Genomic DNA, 17,181 nt, shown 5'->3' with positions numbered 1-17,181 from the left:
CTCCCCACCCACCACGAGCACCCACAGGCCTAGAGGCTGAAGGAACACAAAGCAGCTCAGACCCTTAGACTGCACGTGGGCGCCATCTGGTGGTTATGTGGAGCACTGCGCCCTCTGAGGTTTCGGGCTTTGGGATGTCACACCCAGAAGTGACATCCCTGGTCCTCACACACACAGAATCATCCGGGACCAGTCATGACACGATAGCCCCAACCCAAATGCACAAAGGGCCTCACAACAAAACTCCAGCAGTTACACATGGACACAAATACAGCCAGTCCCATTCACGCTGCCTTTTATCTCCTCTCAACAAATACAGTTTAGGAAGTAAGGGCAGAGAACACTGTAGCCCAGCACAGGCATAACAGTGCACATCTTCTCTGTGTTTTCAGCACACTGTTCATTATCTCCTGTGGTCATACCGCACAGTTCTGAGCTCACACATCTTGCTGGCGCTCACATCCAGGACCTCCTCCTTGGACGTGAGAACTGGGTTGGCTTCACAGGGAATGTGTGTTCACACTAACCACATATGCCCTAGGGACCACACAGGGCAGGGCAGGACACTGGCCATGTGTACAGTCATATAATCCATCACATTACAACCCAAGGGACTACCTAATAGGAATAGTAAAACTGGTAAAATTAAACACACTCTCTTGCATTGGTTTTGTCTCATGAGGCTCACAACACATCTTTACATACACTAGCTATTACTTCTCCCCATATTTTCCAGATGAAGGCACTGAGGTTCAGAGAGGTTAACCTGCCCAGGCTCACAAGACCAGGAGCTGGCTGCAGGGACTCCAGCCCTGGAGTCCAGAGGAGTCTGGACTCTGGCCTGTGCTCTCGGAGGAGGGGCTGCCTAGGGGCACTGTTTCTAGGCTGAGATGGGGGTGGGCAGCGTGCAGAGAATAAGCACAGAGTGAAGGGCAGGATAAATGCTCCCTCCTCACTCCTGCTCTGCCCTGCCTCCCAGAGGCCTCCCCAACCCTGTAAGGCAGGGACACTCAAGGCAATGACAATAGAGAACAAAACAAAACACGGGCTCAGTTATTCTGTGAGAGGTGAGGACTAACCCCTGGAGCCAGTCGGGGGGCCAGCCCTTGTGCTTGCCACGCTAAAGCTGCTCAGAGAAGGTTGGTGTCTTTGAGGGGTCCCGAGGACTGCAGGCAGGCAGCGTGAGGACTTGGGGAGAGGTAGTGACGCTGCCACATTATTCTGTATCTGTGTCTGGGCGCGTGTGCGTGTGCACACACTGTTACTTCCCCCCTAGTCTAAATTCCTGTATGGGTGCAAAATGGCCACAGCCTTCTCAGGACAGAATAAGGAGGGATGGCTCTAGGGGGCTAGGGAGAGGGGGCCAGAGGAGGAGAAATGTCCCTCCATCCTCTGAGCATGGGACACACACACACACACACTGACACAGCCCCACAGACAATTCAGCCTGCACTCACTTATGGGTAGCCCACAAACAAAGAGAATGTATGAATCTTGGCAGGGAGACCTGGATCAGAGAGCTGTGGGATTAATCAGGGCAGACTTCCTGCTGGAGGAAGGTCTTGATCCTAGTGGCCTCAGGAATCCATGAGAGAAATAAGTGCCTGCTGTGAGGCAAGCATTGTTAGCAGCTTCGTGTGAATATCTTAATACTCATAGCACCCTTCCTTGTAGGAGTTATCATTTCCCTTTTTGTGGACAAGGAAGCTGAGGCTAAGCAAAGTCAAGTAATCTGTTTAAGGTCACGCAGCCATTAAGTGGCACAGCGGTGATGGAAACCTTAGCCTTCCTGGTTTCTAGGAGCACATTCTGTCATCATCATGCAATCCTAGTCAGAAGGAACCTACATGGCTGTGGGGCCCAAGGGAGCATGCGCACAGACACAGCCCCAGGACATGCAGGAGCTCACACCCCACAGGGCAGATGGCTGCCACACCCCCACAGGGCAAGTGGCCTGGGCCCTTGTTGGAGCAGGAGCAGCTCCTGCCACATCCTGACCCCTGGAGCTGGGTGAAAACCATATACCCTCAGCCAATTGCTTTCCAGCCCCATCCAGAGACAGTGTGATGTCCCCACCCCTGCTCTAACCTCCTCATATAAAGTGGCTTCCACACACCCTCCTAAAATGGGGGTCCTAATGGATATCTTATCCTATGTCTGAGAAAACCTGACAGACCTCTGCCCAAGGACCTCTATCTCGGCAGGCCCTGGTGTAAAAGATGGTGGGGTGTGGGGGACACTTACCGCTGGGGTTCATTCTCAGGCCTGTGGGGCTGGGGGGCAGGAGAGGGCCTTCAACTAGGGAATACTTGTTGAATGGACACACGAATGAATGAGCCAGTGAATGAATGAGTGATTAGCCACAAGATCACTCCCTGTTGAATCCTCTTCTGCTCTAAGGCTGGCCTCCAGTTCTCCCCTGAGACTCCCCACCCCAAGGGGCTCAGCCCAAAGCCCCATAAGAAATGCTGTGATGCGGCACCTAGGGCCCAAGTATCCCTGTCGCTTGCTTGAGGGACCCTGGCTCAGTCGGTGCTGAGCCCAGCCCAGCCGGCAGAGGCATAAACCTGAGAGCTCGAGAGAGAGATCAGAGAGCTGTAAACCAGCTTCAGGCCTCCAAGTGGATGTCGCATTTGTGAGGGCAGAATGGGGGCCCAGCCTGGACGCTGACCCTCTCCTGATGCTGGGGTTTGTAGGAAATGCGCCCCATGGCTGGGAGCGGCTAGGCCTTGGGGAGCTCAGCACAGACCTCGTCCCCTCAGCCTTCTCATCTCGTCTCTTGCTGCCACGTGTTCATCACTGGCACGAGCAAAACCATGTGTCCGCACAAGATACACGCTGGGAAGAAGAATTGTGGGCCCTTGCACACACATGACTGTATGCATGGGCACACGTGTGTCCATGTATCCAGTTGCAAGGACCCTCCCAGCCAAGCTCAGATGAGCACTCTCCCCTGGGCCCAGCAGATGTAGTGAAGGGATCCATCTGGGGGACAAACACTCCCCCTCCCCACACTGAGGTAGTGGCTTGGCGGCAGGGTAAAATTTATCATCATTATCCTAATATCATCTCCAGGCTCGACAGTGGCAGCAGCTAAAGAAAATACCAAGGCTTAACTTGGGGCACGTGGGAGAGAAAGGCAGAAGATAGGAAATATGATTTATGATGGAAATCAATGCAATCATAATACTCTGTGCTTGTACAATTGGGCTGAGCCTTCTGTGCCCACAGGCCCACTTCAGCCCTGCCTGTCAGAGGATGTTGGGGACTGGGAGCTGGGGCCAGGGGGAGCAGAAGGGCCCAAATGATAGGGCACTGTCCCTCTCCTTTCCCGGCCTTCCCTGAAGGAGTGGAGGGGCAGGACATTGTCCGTAAAGGAAGGTGGAGGGAAGCAAATTGGCTTGCATCAAAGCAGGTCTTGGGTACTGTTGCCCACATGGCTTTTTCTGCTCACAGCACTGCCCTGTGAAGATACATAATTCTATCCTGTGTTTTCAAGGCCACGAAACTGGGGCATAGAGAGGTCAAGTGACTGAGTTAAGGTCACACAGCTAGTTGTGCTCTTCCCATGACATCACATGGCCTGGCGGAGGGGCAGAAGAACCGTGGGCGGCTGCCCAGTCCGTGCACTGTAGTCCATGCTGCGTGAGCAGCTGCGAGAAGGCTGCACCTCACTGAAAACGTCCCCCCTTGCCTTGCCCACGTGCATCCAGAATTCTACCATTGGTGATATCCCTTTGAGTCAAACCATAACCTGTGGTGGCGATGGGGACAGTAACAGCAGTGGTGACAAAGGTGGTGGTCGCGGTGATGGCTTTTCAGATAGACTTGTCAGTAACATAGGTCAGGGTGAAAGACAGACAGACCTTGCAGGGTGTGTTGGAGATAAACTTACTTCTATTTCACAACTTTCTAGAAGAACTGAAGCAAAAATTCTGCACCACGGCCTGGAGGACCCCAAGTGGGCGGAGCAGTCTTTCTTCCTGGTAGATTCACGCAAGAGCATGATTCTGTTACTGAGTGGAAATCCCTTCTCTCCGTGACAAGCTATTTATGTTAAAGATGGGGGTGTGGATGATGGAATTCTCCCCTTCTGGGGGTGGGTGGGTGGAGTAAAGCAGCAGTAACTGAGGGCACCTCCAGACGGGGGCATTTTCCCCTTGGGTCCCCTGAGAACAAGGCAGGGTTTCAATCACAGGGGGAGCGAAGGAATGAGGGAAGGAACGAATGAATGCTGCCAGGAGTAGACCTCCCGGCTGCACTTGGCTGAATTAGGCGGCAGGGAATGAAGTTGGACCCCAATGAAGAGCGGGCTGGGAGGAGAGGCAGGTCTCTGGGGAAACCGAGGCCGATGGTGCAGGCGCGTTGTCAGGGTGCGGCAGTGCTCAGACCGGGAAGCTCCGAAGAGGTCGGGACAGCCCAGGACTAAGGGCGTTCATCCGGGCTCCGAAGGGGGCAGGATCCCGAGCAGGGGCGCGGGGCTCCCCCGTCCGGCCGCGGAGGAACCACACGGAGGCGACGCCGGGGCGCGGAAAGGGACGCGGGAGGAGGGCGACCGCGGACGCCGGGCACCCTGGGCCAGCGAGCCACGGTGGGGGGTGGGGGTGGAGGGGGCGCAGGGGGCGGCCGGGGCACGCGGGAGACAATGGGATGGAGAGAAATGAAGCGGGACTGGGCCCGAAGCCTGGGGTCGCGGGGCCGGCCGGCGGGGCGGCCGGGCCGTCGGGGGTGACGGCTCTGGCATTTCGAAGGGCACCCGGGGGCCAGCGCCTGCCTTGACGAGACCTCGGGAGCTCGATAGACTTTCCAAACCTAATTAGTGTTTAATGGTCTGGAGAGACGCCGCATCCGCCGTCACCGGCCGCACCACGCCGCCCGGCTTCAGATTCTTAATTAACCTTTAAGGAGATGGTCGGCTGGTGGCCGCCTGGGGAGGCCACGTGCATCCCCGCTGGCGTGCACGCGCCAGGGCCCACGGGCTCTCAGGGGACACCGTCCCACGCGAGCGTCTGAGGGTGACTCCAGCCACCCCTCTTGAAGCAGGCTCTCGAAAACGCTCCCGCGCACTCGTTCCCAACGCGGTGTTACTGGCTCGGACCCAGTAACCCCCAGTCCAGGGGGAGGCGGTGCTCTGACCCGCAAGGGATAAAGGAAAGGAAAATGCAGCCATCGTCAGCCGCAGCCTTTAGGGGGCGCAGTCTGGCAGGGAGCGCCGTTGTGAGCAAGGCCTCGGGGGACAGACGGTGGGGTGACACGGATGCAGCCCACGGACCGAGGGGGGACCTCGACCCCGTGGAAGGGGTGGGCTTTAGACTGTGGGCAGGAGGAGTCCCAAAAGGGTTCCAGGTGGCTCATGGTTCAGAAGTGTTCTGCTCCCTGCAAGGGATGTGGAGGCAGGCAGGATGAGGGCACAATCCAGGCAGAGGGTAGTAGTATGAGGATTAGGGTTGGATTCCAACCTGAGGGCGCCGAAGGTACTGGAGAGTGTGAGCCTGGCCATTGGTGGTGGCAGCGACATTCTTCTGAAAGTCAGACAACCCACAGACGGAGTCGGGCTTTGGGCCCGAGGTCATGCGTGCTTGGGGGACAGCGAGGGTAGAATGTGACAGGGAAAGAGGGTAGGGATGTGGTGAGGGGTTGGAATTGCCTTCTAGAGAGTGCGAGTTGAAGAGAAGGACGTGGATAAAGTTTCTGATGGGAGACAGGGGAGGGGGGCAGGGGAAGGGGCCAGGGTGGGGGAGAAGCCGGGTGTTGAATTGGAAGAGAAGCAGAAGAGGGCACAGTGAAGATGAGGTGGGGGGCACCGGCATAGAAAGCAAACCCATGCATTCCAGAGCCACACCTCACACACACCCTGCCCTACGCACCCTCACCTCACACACACCCTGACCTACACACACTTCACCTCATACACACCCCACCCTACACACACCCCGCCTCACACACACCCTACACACACACCCCACCTCACACAACACATACATCACACACCTTATGTACACACCCACACAGTGCCTACACTCACTTGCACACACTCCCGTACAAACCCCTCACACCTCAGCACATGCCCCACACACTCCCAGTCACCACTCTGTCCACACATCCCTATTCTTGCACACCCATCCTGCACACGTCCACCCCCTTCATGCTCTCCAGCCCTCACACACACACCATCACGCTCACGCCTAAGCCTCGTGGGCAGTGCCTATGACCCAGAGACCCTGGCGTGTTCGGGGAGGAGGGCCATGATCGATGCTTATTAATGAAGCTGCCCCAGAGATGGCTAATTGATGGCGGTGTGCGGCTGTTGTCTGGAATTTAACCTGATTCATCATTTAGCCTGTTGGAGGCTGGAGAGCTGTGTTAATTAATGCCAGGAAAACAGACTTGGATGAGCCGGCGGAGCAGCCTCATATTAGAAAACGGAGAGCAAGGGGCAGAGGGAGGGAGGGAATAGGGGGCGGGAGAGAGAAGGGGGGGAGGGAGGGAGAGGGAGAGAGAGGGAGAGAGAGAGGGAGGGAGAGAGAGGAAGAGAATGATTAAATCTAAAGCTCAGAGACAAAACAAATTCCAAAAAGCAAATGTCGGTGCCATTTCTAGGATGACTCAGGCTGGTGCTTGGCGGGCATCATCAGGCTGTGGCGTGAGGATTAAGAGCAATTTCCTCTCGATCTGTCATTTACTTGGTGTGGGCTTTGTTTTCTCCTTTAACTGGCCTGGGGACTGACTCTCCAGGCCCAGGACTGAGCCTGAGCCCCGTGAGACAGGGAGGAGGGGTCCCAGATCAGGAAAGGGAGGTGGAGGGGACTCAGTCTGGCCACATGGTCCACAGTCCCCGGGGCAACCTCGTGGGGCACGGTGGGTGGGGAGGGAGGGCTCGCCTGACACGGGGACAGGACAAAGGGAAATGCAGACAGGAACGTGGGCCTTGGGTACCAGAAGAGGTTCTCTGTCCAGCCTCCAGGGCTAGGGTACTCGCTCCACTTTTCAGTCCTGCCCACTCAGCTTAAGAGGCTCAGAGTCTAAATCAGAAGGACAGTGGTCTCCCTGTGGGCTGGGAAAGATCAGATCAGCCTGAGAGAGCCCTGTGAGGCCCAGAACTCCACAGCCAAGGGCCCTCGTCAGGTGTGAGCTCTCGGGGGAAGGGCCAGTAAGCTGTCCTGAAGGGAGGGCTGTAAGCATGTTTTGGTGGAAGAAACCAATTCTCGGGTCTGCACGGCTGAGGGCAAACTTGCAAGATGGTCTCGACTGCCCAGTGGAGCTCTGGTACCAGAGTAGATGAGGGGAAATAGAGGGAGGTGGATTCTGGCTAGAAACGGGCTGTAAACGCTAGAGCTGACCAGCGTGGATTTAGGACAGCCCTTGCAGGAGGGAGCCCCCACCCCCACCACTGTAGTGTGTTAGCAAATACTGCACTGCTGAGGAAGGGACTGCCTTGTGAATGGCTGGCTGGTCCCTGCCAGGTGCCCTGTATGGGGCCGTGTGATGGGCATTTAGGGAATCAGTTATGCTCCAGCCCTGAGGGCCGAAGGTGTGGTGCTGGGGCCCAGGAGGAGTGGGCTTACACACTATTTCGGCAAGGCCCTTCTGCAGACAGGTGTGAGTTTCTGGAGGGAAGGGCCACGTTGCTGAGGTTCACCTTGCCTTGTGCCAGAAGACAGGGACTGGCACGCAGAGGTATTCAATAAGCTGGATGGTTGGATGGATGGATGAACAAACAAACTTAGTGGACCATCAGAGCAACAGGCTCCAGGAGCGCCTGGCTGGATCAGTCAGAAGAGCATGTGACTCCTAATCCAGGGGTCATGAGTTCAAGCACCACACTGGATGTGGAAATCACTAAAAAAAAATGTTAATAAAAATAAATAAACAGCAAAGCAATAGGCTCCAGTACTGGTAGGTCAGTTAGAGAAGGCAGACCTGGGGCAGGTGGAGGTTGAGGGGGGCCACAAGTCCCTGAGCTCGGAGTGTTCATGCCTCAGGAGAACATGGTCTTCTACCCTTCCCCACTACTCTCAGCTCTTCCCCAGAGGCTGTCCAATCTTTTCAGTTCAGGAGAGTCCAAAAGAGAGCCCTCGGGGTAGCAGGTGGGAAGGAAGAAAATCAAATGTTAGGTAGTCCCTCAGAAATGATGGAAATACCCACTAAGAGGGGAGAAGTAGGGAAGGAGTGGAGAGAGGAAGGGAAGAGAAAAGGAGGGAGAAGATAGCTGTCATTCATCTCTTAAGCATTTACTGCGTACCAGGCACTGTGCTAAGAGCTTCACCTGAGCTATCGCATTAATCCTTCCACATTACCAAGGAGGATGAGCCTCTAGTAGCTCAAAGAACTGCCCCCATCTCATATGAGCAAGTGTTTGGCTAGGACTGAAACCCAGGCCTTCCAGCTAAGTCAGGGCTTGTTTCATTCAGAAGTATCTAGCCACTGCTTAAAAAAAAAAAAATCACCCCCCCGCCTCCAACTCTGAAGAGGGTTAGTGACCCAGCCTGGCCATGTAGGCTAATAAGCTTCGTTTCCACAGCAGCAGATCTTAATTAGGACCCAGAGCATCCTCCCACCCTTGCCAGGCAGGCCTGGCATGTTGGTGGGAGCAGGTGAGACGGACAGGGGGCTCAGAAACAAAGAGACAGGCTGCCCTTGGCCATGTGGACCTAAGGGAGCCCTGACCAGTAGGCAGGGGCAGGTTAGCCTCACGCACTTTTCCATCTGGGTGATTTCTCTCTGCATCCATCCTGTCTGTCCACCTTGCCTGCCACAGCCCCAGGAAGCATCTGCCCACGCCAATGGCCCCCAAACCCGCCCCCACTGCAGTGGGGGAGACAAGGGAAACCAGAAAGCTGACTGAGAAGTCCCTCCCTCCTGAAAACCAGCGGGTAGCGACCTTTCATCACCCCCGGGTGGGGTGGGGCACCTCCATTGTTTATGCCAACTCACCCCCACCCTGCATGTGAGGGGAAAGCATTCTGTAAACTTAGGTTGCAGCCAGCAAGGAGAGGGTGGAGGCTCGGAGAGGGATAGGAGCCAGAGAGAGGAAAGCAGAGAGAAGGGGAGGGGGCAGCCCCAGGCAGTCCCACCAATAGGCTCCGTCAGTGCCTCTGCCCGCTGTTGCCGTTCGCTGGGCACTGCAGAGCAGAGCCGCCTGTTGCATAGCAACTGCCCAGGGCCTGTTTGTGGGGGCTGGACCACGGAGGCTGCGCAGGCCGCAGAGGGGGCTGCGGGGACTGAGGCTCCCCGCCCGGCTCGCCTCCTTACCACGTGCGCAGAGCTCCCCACCCCACCCCCCACCGTGCCTGGAGCGCCAGCCAGCCACGCTCCCTGGCCAGGGTGTCCTCTGCCTTCCACCCACCCACCGCTTAGTGTGCTAGGATCCCACCCTCTTCTCCCCGATGCCCCCTTCCGAGCGGAAGGCGCACAAGGCCAGCCTTGAGCAGGGGCCAAGGGACAGTCTGCATCCAAGCATTAAAGCCAAACTGGGCAAGTTTTACTTCAATCCATCAAGTACATTCTATGCATAAGCCCTGGACTTCTGTCCTCACACGTGTGGGGAGGGGACCCAGTACCAAGACCACGCTCGCTGGTTCTGATCTAAACATTCACCTGGCATTTCTCAGGCAGCCCTGACCAGATTCTGCTCCCTTGCACACATTGCCACGTATTTGCTCTTTCTGAGCGTGGCCCTAGTGAGCTATATTGTCCCTGCCGGAAACTGACAGGGGAGGCCACTGCCCACAGCACAAGCTCAGCCCCTCCTGAGGCTACAAGGGGTCCCCCTGCCTCTGCTTGACTGCCTGGGCACTCACAACCCAGGCTCTGGCACTCTGCCCCCGAATGCCCAGCCCCGGTCCATACCCCACGGTGAGTCTGCTCATCTGGCTCATTTGGCTTCAGAGAGGACCTGAGGACATAAGCCACATCATGTGGTCAGCGTGAGGTCTCGAGCTTGGGAAGGACAGGACGGCTGTCGCCTACCACCATCACTCATGCCTCCTGTCCCCATCCAGGTACATGACACTAGCCCACACAGGTCCACACACTCTCATGTCCTGACTCAAAGCTAGGCCGGGGTGGGGTCACAGCCATGTCCTTGAGATTGTCAGGTGTCTGTGGTCCTTCTGGTCTGCCTGCCCTTCATCCCTTTGAGGGCCACTTGTGACAGCAGTAGACCAAAGTAAGTCCAGAGGCGATGGCTCCCAAAGTGACAAGTGTGGCTGGGTGGACACAATCACCGAAGTCTCCAGTGGGGGGGAGGGGGCACCAAGGCTTAGGACTCTACTCTTTAGACAGGTATGAGAGGAGGTGAGAGTGGCAGTAAAGAAGGAAGGGGGGCCTTGTCACCAGCACAGAGACAGGGTTAGACATCTCTGTGGGTGACCCGAAGGTGACCTCAAATACTTTGTCGAGGGGCAGGCCAAGGGCCTTGGCTGGCAGCCAGCCCCACCCAGGGGCAGCTCCAGCTCGTTGGGCTTTCAGAATGAGGAGAGGGGTGAAGAGCTGATGGGGCTTACATGCTGGTTTGCGTCCTGACCCAACAAGCATCAGATGGCCTCCTCAGAGCGGGGAGTGGGAACAGAACCAGATTTATTAAAAAATCTTATCTGGAGGGTTTGCATTTCAATGGGCTGTGGATTTGCATATTTTAACAATAACCCTGGGTTCTTCTGTCTGGTCTTCGCTCGCCGGCTGTCTTTCTAAATGAGGATCGAGGATCGCTGCTTCAATAAACCCTTCCTAATCCAAAGGTCCCACAACCTCACTTTGCTAGACGGGAGGAACTTTGGGCAGGAAGCAGGGCTGTCCAGCAGGTGACCACCTCTGGCCTCTGGACACTCCTGCCCCGGGAACACAGCTGAGGCAAGAGGGGACAGTGCTGGTGATGGGATGTGCGTGGGGTTCTGGGTGTATAGCAGGGAAACAAAATGGGTGTGGGCCTTCCCTCATAAAGGGAAGACAGACATTGAACAAATAAGCTTGCAAGTTTGGGACGGTAATGGTCCCTAGCCGTGCCAGCAAGGCAACTGAAGGAAAGAATGGAAAGCTTGAAGGAACACTTCATTTAGGTTGCAAGGCCCAGGGGGAAGCTGAGACCTGAGGGAGAAAGGGCTGCTAGAGTGGCTGCACCCCCAGGGGCAGACTTCGGGTGGGGAGGGCATGCCCTAGGAGGGGGCGCCACCAGCTGGCCTGGCCAAGGCAGGCCTCGGACACTGGACCGAGGTCCGAGGTCTCGGGTAAAGGCACGTATCTTGCGGGGGTGTCCTTAAGTCAGAACTTGATGGTGACAACAGACAGGGTTCCTTGAGTTTCTAATCCCTCTTTATGGAAGGAACCATATGTGACTTATTAAGGAGATAATTAAAATATTAATATATTTACAACAAGCTACAAATAACGTGCACTTCTTCTGCCCTTCCCCTGCAGTCCCTTCTCACCAGGGGACTGGGCAAAGCCCTAACCTTCTATTCCAAGGTTACTGAGAACCTACTATGCACAGTGCTGGGAATCCATCAGGGCATGTGATTCAGAATCTGCCTTCCTGGGGCTTTAAATAAATAAGTTCTCAATTAATGGTAAAGTCCTATTTGCTAAGTCCTGGTGGAGGGCACAGTTGCTGGGGAGCTGCCCACCTACGGTCCCCACAATCGTGTGTGTGAGTGCACTTCCCTGCCCATACTGGATGGTTTCTTCCTCGCCACCAGCCTTTTATAGCAAAGGCTGAGAATTCTCGGTCTATTCTCCCAGAGTCACCCAAGGTTCATCTTCGAAAGATAAATCTTTGAGTAACGATCTTTCTGGAAAACACCTGATGGTCAAGGGAAGGCCTGGTGCTTGGAGTTGGTAGATGGAGAGAACTTCAGGGTGGTGGGGACCCAGAAAGGCATCGTCTACAAGGTAGCTTCGTGGGCACACGAGTTGTGCAGGCACACAGGCCCTGTACTCAGAAGGGTCACAGGCTTGGGGGTTAGTATTCTGTAGTCATTTTGAAATTCTTAAAAGTTTCTCTTGGTAGTTATGTTTGAAGCAAACAAAGTCTGTGGGACGAAGAACCATGTGTAGGGGACTTATGCAAAGTTCTGCCTCCCACCGTCTGCCCTGTACATGCACATCTTGGGCCCTGCAAGCCATCAATCTGCCCTCGAGGCCAGCCAGCAGTGGCCTGGTGCAGGTTAGGGGAGGGTTGGGTCAGGCCTACTCACCCTGTGGTACCCCAGGCTGGCAGCACTGTGGCATGTCTGATTTGCCAACAGAGGCCATGTCTTCGCAAGAGTGAGCCTCTTGTCCAGGCAAGGTCTGGCATGTCCTGGCAGAACATTTACAATATCCTACCCAGGAGGTGGCCCATGGGTAGAAATGAAGCCTGACTTGACTTCCCAGGGCCCACCCTATACTGGGTTGCAACATGTCCACATCGGTAGTCAGTGGAAGGGAAGGCCCAGCAGTCCTCAGGCCCAAGCTGCCACCACCCCCCGCCCCGACCCCCCCACCCCCCATGTTGCAGGGCAGGGCTCTGGGTACCTGTGAGGGTCTCCATGCCTGAGGGGACTCTGTATTCCTCCTTAGCCTTCCCGAGTCTGGCTTGCATTTGTCTCCTCTGGCCAGCTCAAGGCAACCTCCAGGCACAAGTCACAAAAACCAAACTGTAATTTTGGTGATTCTGCATAGGAGCTAAATGTTCTGATATTTGCGTTTAAAACTGGCATTACACAAAATAAAGATGGATGGTAGGATCTATGCTAATAATTTACAATTTATATTTGTTTTTATTTAAAACGACGTCAAACAGCAAATAAAACGTACCATGACAAGCCAAGAAAAAGAGAGGCTGTGGAAGAAAGGAAAAGCTTTATATTTTAGCGCTTTAACGATGCTTTTTCCCCTTGCTTTTTGAACTGCAAAATGATATCTCTCTTCCCAGAGCAGTATTGCTGCTGGGTTGGGGCACAATGGGCCCCAGCCCACAGGGTCTGCTGCTTCACCGTTTCCATGACCGACACGTGTGCTGGGTTTGGGGGCAGACAACATAAAAGCCGAGTTCTTTGGGGTGATGAGAACAAACAGTGGGGACTGATGAGGAATAGGAGCCAAGTGCGGGAGGGGGTGGGCAGGGACAGAGCTAAGAGCCACCGCCAGTGAACAAGACAAGAGTAGGCATTCCCACACTGCTCCCTGGCTCGGGGAGAAGTGAACCTGTCCGGTGAGCAGGGGAGCTGGGTATCAGCAGGCACTCACACATCCCAGAAGGAGCCTGAAAGGACTCTCAGCATTGAGGTTTGAACACCCACGCTGGAATTACATGTGGGGACTCAGCTGCTGGATAGAGAGCATACTGGCCATTCCTGTAGGCCACCACAGTATTCTCTGCCGCCCTAACCATCTCCCCCCCCGGGCCGTGGCACTACTCGAGGCGTCGGTCCAGCCCTTCTGAGGCATTTCTGGCTCACATGCTGGAAAGCAACATGGAGGATGACACTTACTGAGAGGCTACCATGCCGAAGGGACCGCACTAGTGTCCTCCTCTGTCTTGTTTATTCCCAGTCTCCAACCGAAATGAATTATTTTAAGATGTCTGTAATGTCACACCAGTACTACTGAAACATGCACACACACACACACACACACACACACTCCAGGGGAGCTCAGTCCTAAGTTAGAGTCTAGGGGGTCTGTGAGTAGGAAACTGGGTCCCTGCTCCTGCTTGAGAAACAAGCGCCTCTCTGTTTCTGTCTGCCACACACACACACGCCCGCACGCACGAGAGAGGAAAGAGAGAGCTCTCAAAGTAGTGCAAGGCCATGTGTGACCAAGGGAGCTGAGAGATAACCAGGGAAGTCTTATTGAAGAATAGGAGGGTTTACATTGCCAGGGAGAGGTGACAGAGAACTTTCCAGGTCCTTTAATTTCTCAGACAGCCCTGGGTCAGCTGCACTAGGGCCCAATGTGAAGCAGAGGGCTTGGGTGCCTGAGAAGGGAGATGGCGGAGGGCCCTACGTGATCCTGCAGGTGTGAGGGCTGTCCCGAGTAAAGCAGGGGTGACTTCACTAGTGGATGTCCCCAGGGCTCTCGCCAGCACTGGCTTTGACAATGAGGGACGGAGGGGCTCCGCTCCTGCCCCCAGACCTCCACACCAACTCTCAGGAAGATAGTTGCAGCAGAGGGGAAGCTGGGTGAAGATGGTCCCTACCTGGTCTGGTGGCAGAACATGTCTAAGAACCCCCTCGGTGGCCTCCTCTGTAGCCTGGTCTTGTTCTGGTGGGGTGTTCATTCCAGCCTTAGGGAGCCCCTTGCGGGGTGGGGAAGAGGGGACACACAGACAAGAAAATGGCCCTCACACAGGAACCAGCCCAGGTTGCACCAGGAAGATAAGGAAATTCATGTCTGGAACTGGGGGTTAATCCGGGCCATCTTCCCAGATACGGGAGGGATGCCCCTGTACTCTGGCCCACAGGGGGCTGCAGAGACCTGCAGATACCTGTGGACGCCTGTGAGAGGTAGAAGTGGCAGCCGGGAACCGAGAAGGGAAGGAGGGAATATAGGAAGGGGAGAGAGAGTCAAGAAAGAGCCAGGCTGGCCTGTCTGTCAATCTGTCTGCCTGCTCACTGGCCACAGGCCTCTCTTTCCACAAGAAGCCACGTTGGACAGACAGGTGAAGCCTTTGGACCAGCTCAATCATCGTATTTATTCTAATTGTATCGTAATCGTCCCCAAGGAGCCTGGTTCAAATGAGCTTGACATTATTAAAATTTTAATGCCCAGTTTTCATAGCTGAATGAATATTTAAAGGGTATGTCCCAGCTTAAGTTATGATGATGAAGAAATTAATGGAATGTCTTGTTTAATGCATGGATATGTGTTGATGCAAATAGTGGCAGAGATGGGGAGGGGGAGGGGAGGCAGAAAGAGGCAGAAGGAGCCACCAGCCCGCTCTCTGCTGCAGTAGGGACACAGAGGACCCCAAAACTTGGGCCAGGATCACTCGCTTCCCCTGATAGGACCCCGAGCTGGAAACAGAAACACAGTCAAAAGATTTAGCAATGTCCCCAAAGACTGACCCCAGAAGCCTGCAGGGTGCACTCAGGGAGCTGTTTCTGACCCAGGGAAGGCAGCCCTGGGTTGCCAAAGCCCCCCGTCAGGCACCCAGAGGCACAACCCAGGATGAAGGCCACAGAGGGACACAGGCACACACATGACACCTCAGCAAGAGAATCAACAAGGAGGGCACCTGCACCCCAGGTCCCACTAGCCCCCAGCCCCAGGCCCTTCTGGAAAGACAATACAGTGACTTAAAGGGATGGCTGGATAGAGGAGGCACAGATAGGGGAGAGGAAAGGCACCAAGAAGCGGGCTCTAGTGTCCTTGAAGCGTGGTGTTCACCTGTAAGGGATCGCCTGAGGCCATGTGGCCGACAGCTCCTGAGGCTGTGGCCAGCGTCCAAGCGTGCAAAGTTAGAAGAAGAACAAGGAGATGGCAGTCCCCCTCACACCATCTGACCCATCATCCTCTCTCGCTGTCCCCTTCCTCAGTGGCCATTTCCGCAGCCAGGCTGGCTCTGTCCACTTCCCCTCCTCGGGGAAGAACCAGGCCTTGGTGAGGCTGGACGGGGCTGGAGTCTGGAACAGGGAAGAGAGACACTGGCCGAGGGAGGAGATCTCCCTTGAGGCCCGAGGCGTCTGTGCAGAGCCTGCTCCAGCTGAGAAATCTTCCCAACTGAGCCTGACACTTTATTTCTGCTGAGAATTAAGAAAGCACCGGGCCGTATTTTATCTCTCCATCAAGGCTGGCACCTCTTCGACAGCCCCGCAAAGGCTGTCTGGATGCTGACCATCCCTAGATCATAATGAAACATGAAAAATCACCCCGGGAGCCACAGGTCCATGGGAACCGGTTCACTTCCGCTCCACGAGTCCGTATGGAGCACCCTGTGGGTGCCCAGCCTGTGGCTAAAGGCAGGTGGGAAACTGGATGAGAGCCTGGGTCCCTGCTGCCAGGAAGCCCACTGTCAAACTGGAGCCTAGCACCGAGTCATGGAGGAGGTAGGGAGGACTCGGGTGGGGCTAGGGGGCCTGGAGGGACTGGAAATCAGGCCCAAGTCCATGAGCCTGGGGCAGAGTATTCTTGAATGCCTACATATACCAAGGACAGGGGGACAGGCTGGCTGCCTGAGGGTGGGGTGCCCCCTGAGGTGGAAGGCTCCATGCCCAGGCAGATTCCATTTGCCTTATTTAATTTATCTTGTTTACTTTAGGGCTATTCCAGGAAGGAGGGACATTGTAGAAAAGGGTTGGATGCTGAGTCCCAGAAGGCACCGGATGGGACACAAGGAGTCCCCTGGCCCCCTCCTGGGGCCCTTCCCCAATAGCCAGAAGCCTGCTGGGGCTTCTGCGCCCTTTGCTCAAGAATTGCAAAGGAGGCTGTTTAACGGGGCCCCAGGACCCCCTAAATGAAGCCAGGATCTTCATTATGTCTCTCTTCCTTCTCCCTGTGATTGGAGCTTTCTATAACATACAATTTCCTCTGCTGGCAGGGCTTACGTACTGAGCACCTTTTTTCCTCTCAACTCCAGAAGGCGTGCCAAGTGGGAACCTTGTGGCAAACAATGACATCCTGACCCCCTCTCGGTGGCCTGGCCCCCAGAGTCCTGTCTGGCCCCCCGCAGGCCACCTGTGTCTCATTTCCTCTGCTCCATGCCCTGCCTCCTGCCTCTCTGTCCTTCCTCGTGGTGGCTCTGCCCTTCCGCTGGCCTTGTCTTCACCTTGCTGAGTCACAGGCACCCACGCTCCCCCACCCACTTGTCTTGACGCAGCCACAACTCACTTCGAATCCTAGACCAGAAGGCCCGAGGAAGCTTGTGACTGGCTAGTCCGGCCTCCGCACACACACACAGGAGGGGAACTGGCAACACAAAGTCACCTGGCGCAGGATTGGAAGCCTAGACACAGCCCTGGCAGACTCGGGTTCCTGGGCTCATCTTGCCGTGGGGGCGGCCCTGCCTCAGCTTCTCCATCCATGAAGTGGGGGTATTAGTCCCTGCCCTGTCTGCCTGTCGGGGTTTGTACACGAAATAAAAATGCAGTAAGGGATAAGGGAGGTACTTGACAGGCGAAAGCACTGGAAAAGACATAAAGTAGGATTCCATTTGCGTGATTCCTTCCGTTTTTATTGTCTGAAATATCTTGGGGCCTCTGGGCT

The 17,181-nt window shown here is 55.4% G+C and overlaps 1 protein-coding gene across 14 annotated transcripts in view; it reads left to right on the top strand.

The window, feature by feature from the left end:
• Positions 1–17,181, top strand: part of CELF4 (CUGBP Elav-like family member 4) — a 296,488-nt gene that overhangs the window by 206,271 nt on the left and 73,036 nt on the right. The gene's annotated exons all lie outside the window — the stretch shown is intronic.

The sequence above is a fragment of the Panthera tigris genome, chromosome D3, assembly GCF_018350195.1.
Source record: "Panthera tigris isolate Pti1 chromosome D3, P.tigris_Pti1_mat1.1, whole genome shotgun sequence".
NCBI lineage: Eukaryota > Metazoa > Chordata > Mammalia > Carnivora > Felidae > Panthera > Panthera tigris.
This window is presented reverse-complemented; position numbering and strand designations above follow the sequence as displayed.